At 33.7% G+C, this 14,235-nt stretch overlaps 1 pseudogene; it reads right to left on the reverse strand.

The window, feature by feature from the left end:
* Positions 1 to 45: 45 nt before the first annotated feature.
* LOC102491368 (mitogen-activated protein kinase 6-like) lies at positions 46 to 2,154 on the reverse strand (annotated as a pseudogene).
* Positions 2,155 to 14,235: the final 12,081 nt, after the last annotated feature.

The following is a 14,235-nucleotide window of genomic DNA, read 5'->3' on the forward strand; positions in this document are numbered from 1 at the left end:
TATCAAAGTTGTTATGTATAGGCCAATCATGTTTTGAAAACTGACAGTCATGGTACCTTTCCCAGTTATAAATGTAACTGTGAGTTTCATCCATAAGCAAAATATTATCAACTTCATCTTCAATATGAAAAAAATGACTTGAAATTGACTCTTCCATTGGAAAAGAATATTTGCTCATGTGAGTGTGGGAGAGCACTTCCTCTGCTGTTAACCGATCCATGGGGCTAAATGTCAATATTTGTTCCAGGAAACCTCATGCTTTTTGACTAATTTCTGGAAGCATCTGAGTTAAAGGTTTGTGTGGCTCAGTCATGAAATTTCTAATGTAAACTGGAATTATGCTGAGAAGTTCTTGATGATCTTTCTTGTGTACAACAGGAACAGATTCTAAAATCAGCTGCCTCTGTTCAAGTTCATGTGCACCTGCAATGAGGGTTTTGCCAGTCAGCATTTTAGCAAAGATACAGCCAGTAGCCCACATGTCAATGGCTTTAGTGTAATTATGAGGAGAAAGTGAAGGACATGGAGACCTGTACCGATTAGTAACCAATCCTTTTGAAAGATGGCCCTAAGGGAATAATGAGGATTCATGATCTGTGCAAGAACAAAGTTACCAATCTTCAGCACCAAGCCTTCAGCATTCATGAGAAGGTTAGCTGGTTTGAGATCTCTGTGCAGTACATTTGCTGTGTGAATATACTTGAGTCCACGTAGCAGCTGCAAGAACAAAGTTACCAATCTTCAGCACCAAGTCTTCAGCATTCATGAGACGGTTAGCTGGTTTGAGATCTCTGTGCAGTACGTTTGCCGTGTGAATATACTTGAGTCCACGTAGCAGCTGATACTTGAAAAGTCAGGCATGCTCTTCCAGTAAAAGGCCCTGCGCCAGCACATTAGACAAGTATGTCGCTATGTATGCCTGAACAATGTGAACACTGTTCAGTTCAGTAAGAGAACCCACATCGTCTGTTAACTGGCTTCCATTGGGACCAAGAATTTCAAACACTCACAATGTTATCATGGTCAAGTCTTCTAATGATTTGATTTCACATAGAGCATGTTTGACACTCTGGGGATCAGTAAAGACAATTTTCTTGATGGCTACTCTTTTTGTCACAGTAATTGCCTACAGTGGAAAAAACAAACAAACAAACAAACAAAAAACAAGCCATTGACTCCACAGTCCAATGGTTTTACGTTCATATACTAAGAGCCCAGATCAAAACCATGAATGTTCAATGAGACTTAGCTACTCTTTTGTCACAGAAATGGCCTACAGTGGAAAAAAAAAAAAAAAAAAAACCCAAGTCATTGACTCCACAGCCCAATGGTTTTAGGTTCATATACTAAGAGCTCAGATCAAAACCATGAATGTTCAATGAGACTTACAAATTTCTCTGCCATTATGAAACTCTTACAATTGCATTTTTCTTTGAAATTGTTGACCTTGTGTTATCATGGAAGAAAACTGGCATCAAAAGGAAACGTCTTTAAAAAAGGGAGAAAAAAACAATTAAGCTTTCATAGCAAGATAGTTTCTTGATGATTATTGCAAATACCAACCTGCCTGTTGAGTTCCCCTTAGGTTTAAATCTCAAAAAGCTCTACTCATGCTGAGAATTAAAAAGATTGCAGTACTCATAGTTGAAGAGAAGAGAAAGCAACTCTGCAGACATTTAAAGAAAACACTCAGGAAACTCAAATGGAATGAAATGACATACTATGCACTCAGATTTACAGTGTTAAACAATTTAACATTTAACAAAAATGTGAATAAATATGCACACAACAGGTTTCTATGAACATTCTCCTCACAGTGCAGGCATATTCAGTGTTGGACGGGTCCTGAGCAGTAGCATTTTACTGTGCTGGTAAGCACTATTTCCATTTTGCTTTTTTTCTTCCTCTGTTGCTATAGATTTCAACAGGAAGCCCTGGCAACTGTTGGCTAACATGTCTTTTGTTAATAATCAGGAGGTTCTAGTTCACCATAATCATAATCAAAGCCACCCTCCATCTTCCTCTGATACAACAGGATTTCTCATACTCATCCAGGGAATGCAAAGCCCATGGATAGCCTCCAGTGTCAGCTCTGGTCTCTGGCTGTGCTGGCTGCAGTAGGGTCTCTGGTCTCTGAGGGTCTCGCTTTGTCATGGTCGGTCACCTCCATGTAAGACCTGCAAGGGAGGACATAGGAATGAGGGCAGGGCTGATTTCTATCTTTATTCCCTGTGATTGGATGTGATACTGCTGTAGTCTGTTTTGTAGTTAATTACCAAAAAGCAACAAAAGCAAAACAAAGCAAACAAAGAAATCTGAGTCTGAGTAATTTAAGAGAATAGAGGATTATTGACCTCACAATTTGGAGGTCCAAGGTCCACATCTACATCACAACTTGGCAGAAGGCAGGAGTTTAAGCAGAGAAAAGTGTGTTCTGTATTCATGTGGGGTTCTGTCTGCCTCACTTCCTTTCCTTATAAACCCACTAGGACTCATCTGCCCTCCTCTAACCAACCAATTGATAATGTCCATCCACTTTGACACAATAATTAGTCAAATTTTCACCCTCTTAATCACACTGGAATCAAGTTTTAATACATGAATTTTGGAGAACACCCAATCCACAACTTTGTATTATACAAAGTATACTACTTTGCTGTTATTGGATGGGATTTTATACATATCTATCTCCCTTAAGTTTTTAAATTCTTAAGTGCTGTATTTCCTTATTTATCTTCTGCCTATATGTTCTATCCATTATTGAAAGATGAAAACTGATTTTCCCAGATATTATTATAATATTATCTATAGCTTCTTTCAATTATGTCATTTACGTTTTGTACAATTTTGATTTCTGTGGGTTTGGTAAATATGTATCTATAACCTTCATAACTTCTTAAAGACTTGCATCCTTTATCAGCTTGTGATGTTTTATCTCTTGCAAAAAACCCCTGCTTATAATACACATATCATATAATTTGATAGATAACTATGCATAGTATCTCCAATAAAGAGCATTATTTTGGAGTGTTGACAGGTAGTGTGTTGGTTAAGGCTCTGGATTCCCACATGACTGATCATGGTTTGAGAGCCAGACCTTGTGGCCTGCTTTCTCACCTCTCTCTCTGGTCAAATTTTAAAAATAATAATAGCGAATAAAATAAAATAGTTCTTTGAAAATATTATTTTAACATTTTAATAAATATTTGTAAATATTACAGTTTTAAGAAAATCTACACTGAAAGAGTATATTATTATTAGCTACTGAAGTCTTATAATTATAGAAAACAAAACTTGAAAATTTAGCCCATGTCCTGGCAACTAATTGAACTTTTTGATGGCCCTGTGTATTCTCTTAGAGAAACATAAGATATAGATTGGGAAAGAACATGAGTCTCATAATCAGAATGACAACATGTAGTCATAACCAGTAGATATGCAAATCTTTCAAAAATTCTCATTTCCATGATCAAAGTAGTGTTTTAAAGGAAACTCAATTTCAGTAACAAAGTTACAACAGAGAGAACATTTATGCCTAAGCAACAAAATTTTCGCTTACATCTTACTTTTTTGTTTGTTTGTTTTTAGAGATTTTTGCTAGAGGGTGCTTACACTCTCCCAAGAGACACAGAAAGACAGAGAGACAGAAAGCAAAAAATCATCCACTGGGAGGAAGGCCACACTGCAGTCTTTTCTCCTCCATTCTCCTCTCAGACTCTGCACACACACACCTGGCATAAGTGTCAAACTGCTGTGGCCAGGACTCAAACTATTGTTGACCAGAGGAGAATCCAGTGCCCTAACTACTATGTGATTTGCTAGCCCAAATCTTATTTTAAAAAATACCTTTTTGAAGGCAGAGAAGAACTGCTGAGGTAAACAAAATTCAAATGACCCTTTTAGCCAACTTTGGAGACATCTAAATATATTAGATAAAAATATGTATTATAGATTCAAATTAGTTGTTATTCGATAATCAATTTCACTTTTGTTTTAGAATTCATAACAGTGTGACAGGAGCCAATGCATTATTTTTAGTCAAAATTAACTAATGGGGAAACCAAAGTAAAAATTAATATGTATGTGTTGGAATGTGGTCAAGTAAGTTGGCATCTTTGAACATCTCATGTCTTATCACTAAAAAAAAAAAAGAATAAATGAACTTCAAAGTATACTCAAATAATAAACACTATTTTCCTTTTTTTTCTCTTTTCTTTTTAGGTCCTTTTTTATTCTTACTTTATTTTATATTATAAATTCACTGTATATCATTACAGCTTGTAAAATGAATTTTCCCAGAATTAATACACTGTATTAATTCGGTTAAAGATATTAAATTTTGTTTCATAGTTTAGGTTATGATATCACTCTGACATCTAGTGGATATTCTATTTTAACCACTCGTAAGGAAAAATACTTTCTATTTTGCAAATGAATTTTGTACTGCTCAACTAAACACATTTTAAAAATTATCATGTAATTTGGCTGACAATGATACAAAAAGTAGCTGTAAGTCAGCTTGGTCATATGGGTTCAAAATAAAACCAACATTCATTCTCATCATTCCAAAGTAGGATAAACTTTTTTCTCCCCTTTTTTGCTTCTCTATCACTCTTTTCTTTTCTTTCTGTCTTGCTTATGATTTTACTTATTATTATTGTTGCTTTCTTAAATGTACAATTTACATTGATCACAATACACCTTTAGTGTAAAAACATGTTTTTTTCCAGCATGAAGAGTGCATATTAATCAAGACAAAGACCTTATCCTATACATTATCATCAGCAAATATTTTCCGTGTCAATTAAACATATTTCTTCCCATTTTCCTCCCTGTCCCTGTTACCGATCTCCTATTGCCCTCCCCCCACACTCTCTCTGCTATCCACAGTTGCCCTCCCTGCCATTATACCTTCCAAACTTACAGTGTCTCCTATAGAGCTCAGACAGTTGGTATATATTGAGGGACATACAAAGTTGATCTTTCGTAATCTGACTTGTCCACTTAGCATAAAGTCTTCAATTTTTTGTTCAATTTATATTAAATGTCAGGGTCTCACTGTTTTTTATGGCTAAATAATAGTACATATACCACATGTTTTCAACCCACTTATCTATTTTTAGAGATTTTGGTTGATTTCATGTCCTCACAATTGTAAATAATGCTGCAATTAACGTGGATGTACAAGTGTTTTTCTGACTAAAGGTTTTCCTATCCTTTGGGTAAATACCTAAGAGTGGAATTACTGGATTGAATGATAATTCTCTTTTTGTAGGTTTCTGAGGAATTTCCATATGGTTCTTCACAGTGATCGTACTAATTTACATTCTCACCAACACTGTTCCCTTTCCACAGCCTCAGCAGCACTTACGATTATTATTAATTTTTTTTAAATTTTGGCTGTTCTGACTGGGGTTAAGTGGTATCCCATTGTAGGTTTGATTTGCATTTTCCTCCTGATAAGAGATGTTGAGCATGTTTTCATACAATTTTTCACCATTCATATGTCTTCTTTATAGAGTTGTCTGTTCACATTTTCCAAACTTTTGGATAGATTATTTTTTTTGCAAGTAAACTCTTTGAGTTCCTAGTCTATCCTGATTATAGTGCCTTATCTGAGGTATAGTTTGCAAATATATTCTCCCACTCTGAGGATTGTCTTCTCACTCTTATTTTGCACAGCAGAACCTTCTCAGTCTAATATAGTCTCATTTGTCCATTGTTAGGACTACTTCCTGTGGTTTGAAAGTCTTTTTTAATAAATCCTTGATTACTCCAAGGTTTCTAAGAGTTTTCCCTGTGTTTTCTACCACTATTTTCATAATTCGAGGTCTTATGTTTAGACCCTTGATTCATTTTGAATTGATCTCTGTTAGTGGTGAGAGATAAAGAGTCCAGTTTCATTCTTCTGCAGGTGGATATTCAGATCTCCCAGCATGATTTGATCTCTCAACACTGTTCTATTGGCCTACCTGCCTGTTTTTGTGCCAATATCATGCTGTTTTAATTATCACAGCTTTGTAATATGATTGAAATCAGGGACTGAGATGCCTCCTATTTTATTACCTTACAAAGTATTGCTTTGCAATACAGGCCTTTTTATGAGAGCAGACAAATTTTATGATTTTTAAAAATATTTCTGTGAGGAAGATCTCTGGTAGTTTGATTGGAAATTGTGCATTAATTTGGATAAGATCGACATCTTGATTATGTTAATTCCATTTTAGGAAGATGGAACATCATTTCCAGTTTTTTGTATCACTTTTAACTTCTTTGTCCAGTGTTTCATAGTTTTTCTTCTAGAGGTCTTTTACTTCTATAGTAAGATTTATTCCTAGATGTCTTATTGATTTTGTGACTATTGTTAATGGGATTGCTTTCTTCAATTCTGTCTCATTTTGTGCATTGTTGGTATATAAACATGCTATAGATTTTTGTCTGTTGATCTTATAATCTACCACTTTACTGTAGTCAAGAACTTTTTATTTGCAGATTCTTTTAGATTTTCTGTGTATAGAATCATGTCTTCTGCAATGGAGATACTCCCACTTATTCTTTTCCTATTTGTATGCCTTTTATTTGAATCTCTAGTCTGATTTCATTGGCTAGAACTTTCAGATTATATTTAAAAGGAGTGGAGAAAATGGGTAGCCTCGTCTTGTCACAGTTTTTGGTGGAAAAGCTTTAAGTTTGTTCCCATTTAGTTTAAAGTTAGCTGTGGTATTTTCATAGATAGATTTTATTGTGTTAAGGAATGTCCCATCTATATCAATTTTGCTGAGTCTTAAATCATGGATGGATGTCGTATTTTATAGAATGCTTTTTCTGCATGTATTGATATGATCACATGGTTTTTATCTTTCCTTTTGTTAATGTGATTTATTACATTTATTGTTTTTGTATGTTGAACCATCCTTGCATATATGGAATAAAGCCTACCTGGTCATTGTGTATAGTCTTTTAAATGTGTTGCTAAGCATGATTTGCTAGCATATTGTTAAGAATTTTTATATCTGTTCATCAGAGATATTGGTCTGAAATGTACTTTTTAAATTATGTTCTTATTAGTTTTTAGAATTAGGATGATGGAGGCTTTGTAAAATGAATTTAAGAGGGTTCATTTTCAGGTCTTTAGAAATAGTTTGAGGAGAATTTGTATTAGTTCTTTTAAAAGTTTTGTAGAGAGAGCTGAGTCCAGTGATTTCAGGGGTAAGAGCAATGAAGATGTTCTGCTGAGAAGTCACCCTGGTAGAGCCCACTCTATTTTTTTCTTATTGTCTCTCTCTGTCTTTCTGTCTCTGTGTTTCAATTTTTAAATTTTTTTAAAAAATAATTTTAAGGTAAAGTTTCCTCTTGACTCTGAAATCCTCTTTTATCTTGGTAATAGTTCCCTCCCATCTAGGCAAACAGAAAGGGCAAGCCAGAAGAATATTGAACTTGTCATGAGAGCTGAGATCTAGTGATTTCATGCAGTGTGCAAGCACAATTTTTATTTTTTTTTAAATCAACAAATAAATAACTTTTAGTTTGTTTGCTTGCTTTCTCTTTTTTTCTATTTTTTTCTTTCTCTCTTTCTCTACTTTCTTATCCTTTCTCTTTTACCTTATCACGTTTTAGCTCAGTCTTCATGCACTGAGTGTCTGGACAGGTCTAAGTAAAAAGTTGCCAGAATCTGAATACTATTTGAGTCTTTATATTCATCAACTCCAACTGAAGACTTTGCAGACCACATCTTCCTGTGTGCATCTGATCATTAAGATTGATCTTCTAGAAATTAGGAAGAAATGAATAATCCATCCGATGACTAGAAATCACAGAAAGGGCACAAGAAATATGCAAAACCAAGAAAATACATCTCCCCCAAGAAAAAAGACTAACTCTTTTTCTTCCACAGACAATACAATGGAACTCATGGAAATGTCTGATAAAGAATTTAGAGTATTCATAGTGACAAAATTAACAGAGATGGAAGAGAAGAGAGACAATGAACACCAGAAGAAAAAATGCCATTGAGATCCTGGAGGTGAGGAAGTTCTTGTGAGAGCTGAAAGAGGAAATACAAACCATAAAAAAGAACCAAATGGAGCTGTTGGTGATGAAGGCTATTATACAGGAAGTCAAAACCTCCTTTAAAAGTATTAAAAGCTGATTAGATCATAAAAGAATTAAATCTCATATGTAGAAGACAGAATTGTTGAACTAATAAAATCCACAATAAAGACTGAGAAAACAGCCTCCCAAATTTAGAATAATTTACGAGAAATACTAGATACTGTTAAATGTCCAAACATCCAGATAATCAGTATTCTAGAAGGTGAAAAGACTAATAAAGGTATTGACAATCTATTCCATGAAATTCTGGAAGAAAACTTTTCAAACCTAAAGAGGCATTCAAAAGTTCAGACCCAAGAAATACAAAGGACGCCAAATAGTATCAATCCAAAATCTTCTCCAAGACACATTATAGGCAGAATGACCAAAGCCACAGACAAAGACAAGATAATCAGACTGGCAAAAGAGAAACATCAAATTACTTACAAAGAATATCCCATCAGGCAATAGTGGACCTCTCATTGGAAACAAACAAGGAAAGAATAGGAAAATATATTCAAAGTGTTGAGGGGAAAACCATATCAACTAAGAATACTATATCTGGCATAATTATCCTTCATATGGGAAGAAAAGACAAGAACATTCTCAAATAAACAAAACCTGAAAGAATTTACCAATGCCAGACAAGCTCTCCAAGAAGTTCTGAAGAGAGTGTTATCCCAGGAAAACTAAAGTAAGACACATAGAAATAAGAGTTCAAAAACAACTAAGAAAATGGCCAGCTTAATGGTAGGGACAAGTTCAGAGTGAAATTTTATGTTTTAGAATTTAAACAGAAAGATTGGACCACAACAAAAGATAAAGTACACGAGTTTGAACTGGTGAAATAGAATTGTATGACTGTGTGTGAAAGAGTAGGGTCTAAGGATGGACATTTAGAAGAAAAATAGAGAGGCAAAGCATTAATGGGACAAAAAAATGTGGTATTATCTGTTGAAGATATTTTATAGTTTTATCTACTGGACTAGGAAGAAATGTTCACATGTTGAATTATTCACTTTGTAAGCTAAATAATGTGATTGAATGTATAAAAGAAAATGAAATAAAAGTGTAAATTAAAAAAAGAATTGTATGACTTTTGACTAAAACATTACTGATCTTCTATGGTTTGTTTTCCAGTGTAAAGGAGTTTCATCTTCTCTTGAGTTGTGAACAGGTCCATGTACCTACTATTCAAATAGAATCCTAACCTTTTTCCTGGCTTTAAGTATTAAGTAACGTTCTCTTAACATTTTTTGATTTTGATTTATTAAAGCTAAAACTGCCTCTCTTGAAATTAAAAAATGTATTTAAAAATATCTATTTAGTGACCACAGTAAACTATATAGTCTCGGCTATGAGTTATTCTATAGTATATTTATTCTACCCACAAAGTTGCATGCCTAAAGTCAAATTTTGTTCACAGATATGTATATATCAGCTGAACTTACTATTGAAAGTATTTAGATTAATTAACATACTTTGTGAATCAATACAATGTGGGAAACAACAAAGGAATGGAAAGCAATTGCAGCTACAAGAGACAGGGTTGGAGGAGGATGGGATGTGGCAGAGGGTGTGAAATAAGGGAATATATATATACACACACACTATATATATTATATACTCTATATATACACACACTATATACACTATATATGCATACACACACTATATATACACTATATATATATTCTCTCTAGATAGATATAGATATAGATATAGATAGATATAGATATAGATGAGACAAGAAATAGAAAACTATTTGCTAATGGTAACATGTATTATGAGACAAGAAATGGAAAACTATTTGCTAATGGTAACATGTATTATTAAGCCACGTTCTGGCTGGAAAATCACATTTTGTATGTTGTGATGTTCAGTGAAAGTATGTAAAATAAATTAATTAATAAAAAAGTTGTTGTAGAATTCAGAAGAAGTCATTGGGCCTGGATACTTCTCTGTTGAGAGACTATTTATTACCTATTCAATTTCATTGCTTGTTATGGGTCTATTCTTACTTTCTATTTCTTCCTTGTTAAGTCTTGGTAAGTTCTATGTTTCCAGAAATTTGTCCTTATGATTGCTCATAGTATTCTCTGACACTATTTCTTAACTGTTATTTCCATTGTAATAATGCCTATGTCCTTGCTAATTTGATTTCTCTAGCTCCTTTCTCTGTTTTTGATTAATCTAGCTAATGATGTGTCAATTTTCTTTATCTTACCAAAGAGCTAGTTTTTTGCTTTATTTATTTTCTGTATAGTTCTAGTTCTTTTATATATTTATTTATTTTTATTTCTGCTTGAATCTTTATTATTTCTTTTGCCCTGGAATTTTTTTTTTGAGGGGGGGAGGGTTTCAGTTCCCTGGGTTGTGATATTATTATTATTTTTTTGGTCACGTTTCTGCTTTTTCCTTGTGGGCACTAATTGCTATGAACTTCCCTCTTATGACTATGTTTGCTGTCTCATAGGTTATAAACACTGGTTTGTTCATTATCACTGGCTTCTATGAAACTTTTGGTTTCATCTGAATTTCTTCTGTAGTTGTAAAGTCATTCAGGAGTAGATTGCTTATTTGCCATGTGTTTGTGTATTTTTGAGAACTCTTTCTGTAGTTGATTTCAAGTTTGATTCATGGTAGTTGGAAAAGATGCTGGATATAATTTCTATACATTTGAATTTGTAAAGGCTTGTTTTGTGCCCTATCTTTTTGTGCCCTATCTTTTTTTAGCCTTTCACTTTAAGTCTATGTATGTCCTTATCAATGAGGTGTGTTTCTTGTAAGGAGCGTATAGATGTCTTCTGTTTTTGTATCCATTCAGCCTGTGTCATTTAAAAAGAGAATTTAATCCATTGACATTCAACATTATTGATATTTGTGGACTTATCCTTGTCATTTTGTTAGTATTTTCTCAGGTTTTTGTTTGTTTGTTGTTTTGCTTTATTTCTGTTTCTCTCTGTTTAGTTTAGAGCTAGTCTAGTATTGGTGAATCCTTCAGTTTTTGTTTGAGTTTTATTTGTTCTTCCCATTTTAAGGACAATAGTCCTGAATATCATATTCTTGGTGGAATTGTTTTTCTCTTAATGTTTTGAATACATCTTCCAATTCTTTCTTTTCCCACATTGGTTCATTTGAGAGGTCTGATGTTAGCCTAATGGGATAACCTTTATTTTTTTATTATTTCTAATGGGATAACCTTTATAAGTAATGACCTTTCTCCCTTGCCATTTTTAGAATATTGTCTTTGTCTTTGATTTTTACCAACCTGGCTATGATGTGGAGGATATTTTTGTGTTGATTCTATTTGATGTCCTTTTTATTTCTTGGGTCTGAATTTCTCCATGTTTATCTATCTTTGGAAAAATTTCAGATAGTATTTTATGAAAGATAATTTCCATGCCTTTTAGCAGCTTCTTCATCTCTGGAATGCCCATTATATGGATGGACATTTCATGGTGTCTAGAATTTCCCATATGTTGTCCTCATTTTATTTTATTTTATTTTTTTTTATTCTTTTTGGTGGTTTGATCTATGGTGGAGATTTCGTCTTCGAGGTCAGAAATTCTTTCTTCTGTGTATTCCAATCTATTCTCAATGCTTTCTAGGGAGATTTAATTTCTTGTACTGTATTCTTCATTTCCAGAAATTCTGTTTAATTCCATTTTAGGGTATCTATCTCTTTACACAATTCCTCTTTTATGTCCTGGAGTGATTTTATAATTTCCAGGAATTGATTGTCTGTTTCCTGTTGCACCTCATTGAGTTTTGTCCCTATGAATATTTGGAATTCTTTTTCTGACATTTCTTTGTATTCCTCTGTGCTGTCCAATGTTGGTGAGGGGCTATTGCACTCACCTGGGGAAAAAAATAACCCCTGTTTTCTCATGTTTCTTTGAGATCTGAGCTGGTTTGGGGTCATCTGATGCAATGTTTACTTTTTAATTTTATTTATTAGAATAGCTTCTAAAGTACTGAAAGAGGTAATTTCACCCTTAATTCCAAGCTTTGTTCCTATTGAAAGGCTGTGTCTTCAAAATCATAACTGTTAAGGGTAACTTCAGGTGCTTTGTTCCTCTTTCAGCTCTTTATGATGTGAGAGAAAGCTAAGGAGATATAACTTAGTGAAGAGGATCAAGTCACACACATTGCACTGTGAGCAGTGGGCAGGCTGGTGTGCCACAAGTTTCTAAGTTACTCTTGGGGTGGAGGGTGCACTCATGATAACAGGCCTGCTGAGACCAGGCCCAAATAGCCCACAGATCTAGGACAAAATAATTAAAAAACATTGCCTCATAATATTAATACATTACTGAGTTGTAAGAGATCTAGGACTAGACCATAGCTTGGTGGTTACGATGGCTGAGCCAACATGGCTGACTGCAGTTAGAGTCCCAGATTGGAGACTTGAGAAACATACCAGATGTTTGTGCATGTGTGCCCAAAATCCTGATAGAAAGGAGAAATGAAAGAGAAAGGATTATGGCATAATCATACATAGGAGGATTGCCTTTTCACTCTCCTTCTATCTCTATCTTTCTCTTTCTCTCTAAGAAGTGAACGTTTCCTCTGGCAGAGTTAAAAAAACACAAAAGAGAGAGTGAGAGATCTAGATTTTGTTTGTTTGCTTCTGATACAATTTGGTATGCTCCCCTGGAAAAATTAAATATTTCAATTTTGGTTTACTAAGTGAAGTTTTTTTGAAAACTTTATTTAGTATATTCAGAATTTCTTTTAGAATTAACTACTATAAAGATTTCTAATGGACATTTTCGCAAAATAGAATCAATGAATTTTTTATATATCTATGTAAAATATGTAAATGTGTTAGTACACATATAGCTATATATTTCTGCATTTCTCAGTCTTCCCCTATATTACTCTATATCTATATCTAGCTAGTTAGCTAACTTGCTGTTATTTATATAGCAACCCAACTATTCAATACCCGTCTTAATCAAAAATAATTCTACTCTTTAGCCTTCTCTTTCTTTTTTTAAATAATTTTATTTTATTTTACTTATTTTATTATTATCATTTTAATTTGACAGAGACAAAGAGAGAGAGGAAACAAGCTGCTAGGTCCTGGACTTGAACTGGGGTCAGTCCTGTGGGAGTACAGTGCCTTAATCACTCTATTACTTGCTGATCACAAGCCTTCTATTTCAAACATCAGGCATAAAAATAATTTCCTTTTACTGAGACAAAGGTGCCACTGTTTCAGACATTATTTTCTATTGACAACAGTTTATTGGGAGCCTCTGTAAACCAACCTATCATCATGTTAATACTGTAAGTGTAACTCATTTGGTATTCTTAATATAGATAAAATTTATACATATGCAAAGTTTGCACTTTTTTTTTTGAGAGCCTTTTGCTATAGGGTGCAGGTGCTCACCAGAGAGAGAGAGAGAAGCTAGTTTTTTGCTTTATTTATTTTCTGTATAGTTCTAGTTCTTTTATATATTTATTTATTTTTATTTCTGCTTGAATCTTTATTATTTCTTTTGTCTTGGATTTTTTTTTTTGAGGTGGGGAGGGTTTCAGTTCCCTGGGTTGTGATATTATTATTATTTTTTTGGTCACGTTTCTGCTTTTTCCTTGTGGGCACTAATTGCTATGAACTTCCCTCTTATGACTATGTTTGCTGTCTCATAGGTTATAAACACTGGTTTGTTCATTATCACTGGCTTCTATGAAACTTTTGGTTTCATCTGAATTTCTTCTGTAGTTGTAAAGTCATTCAGGAGTAGATTGCTTATTTGCCATGTGTTTGTGTATTTTTGAGAACTCTTTCTGTAGTTGATTTCAAGTTTGATTCATGGTAGTTGGAAAAGATGCTGGATATAATTTCTATACATTTGAATTTGTAAAGGCTTGTTTTGTGCCCTATCTTTTTGTGCCCTATCTTTTTTTAGCCTTTCACTTTAAGTCTATGTATGTCCTTATCAATGAGGTGTGTTTCTTGTAAGGAGCGTATAGATGTCTTCTGTTTTTGTATCCATTCAGCCTGTGTCATTTAAAAAGAGAATTTAATCCATTGACATTCAACATTATTGATATTTGTGGACTTATCCTTGTCATTTTGTTAGTATTTTCTCAGGTTTTTGTTTGTTTGTTGTTTTGCTTTATTTCTGTTTC

This window comes from Tupaia chinensis, unplaced genomic scaffold (genome assembly GCF_000334495.1).
Source record: "Tupaia chinensis unplaced genomic scaffold, TupChi_1.0 Scaffold000592_1, whole genome shotgun sequence".
Classification (NCBI taxonomy): domain Eukaryota; kingdom Metazoa; phylum Chordata; class Mammalia; order Scandentia; family Tupaiidae; genus Tupaia; species Tupaia belangeri.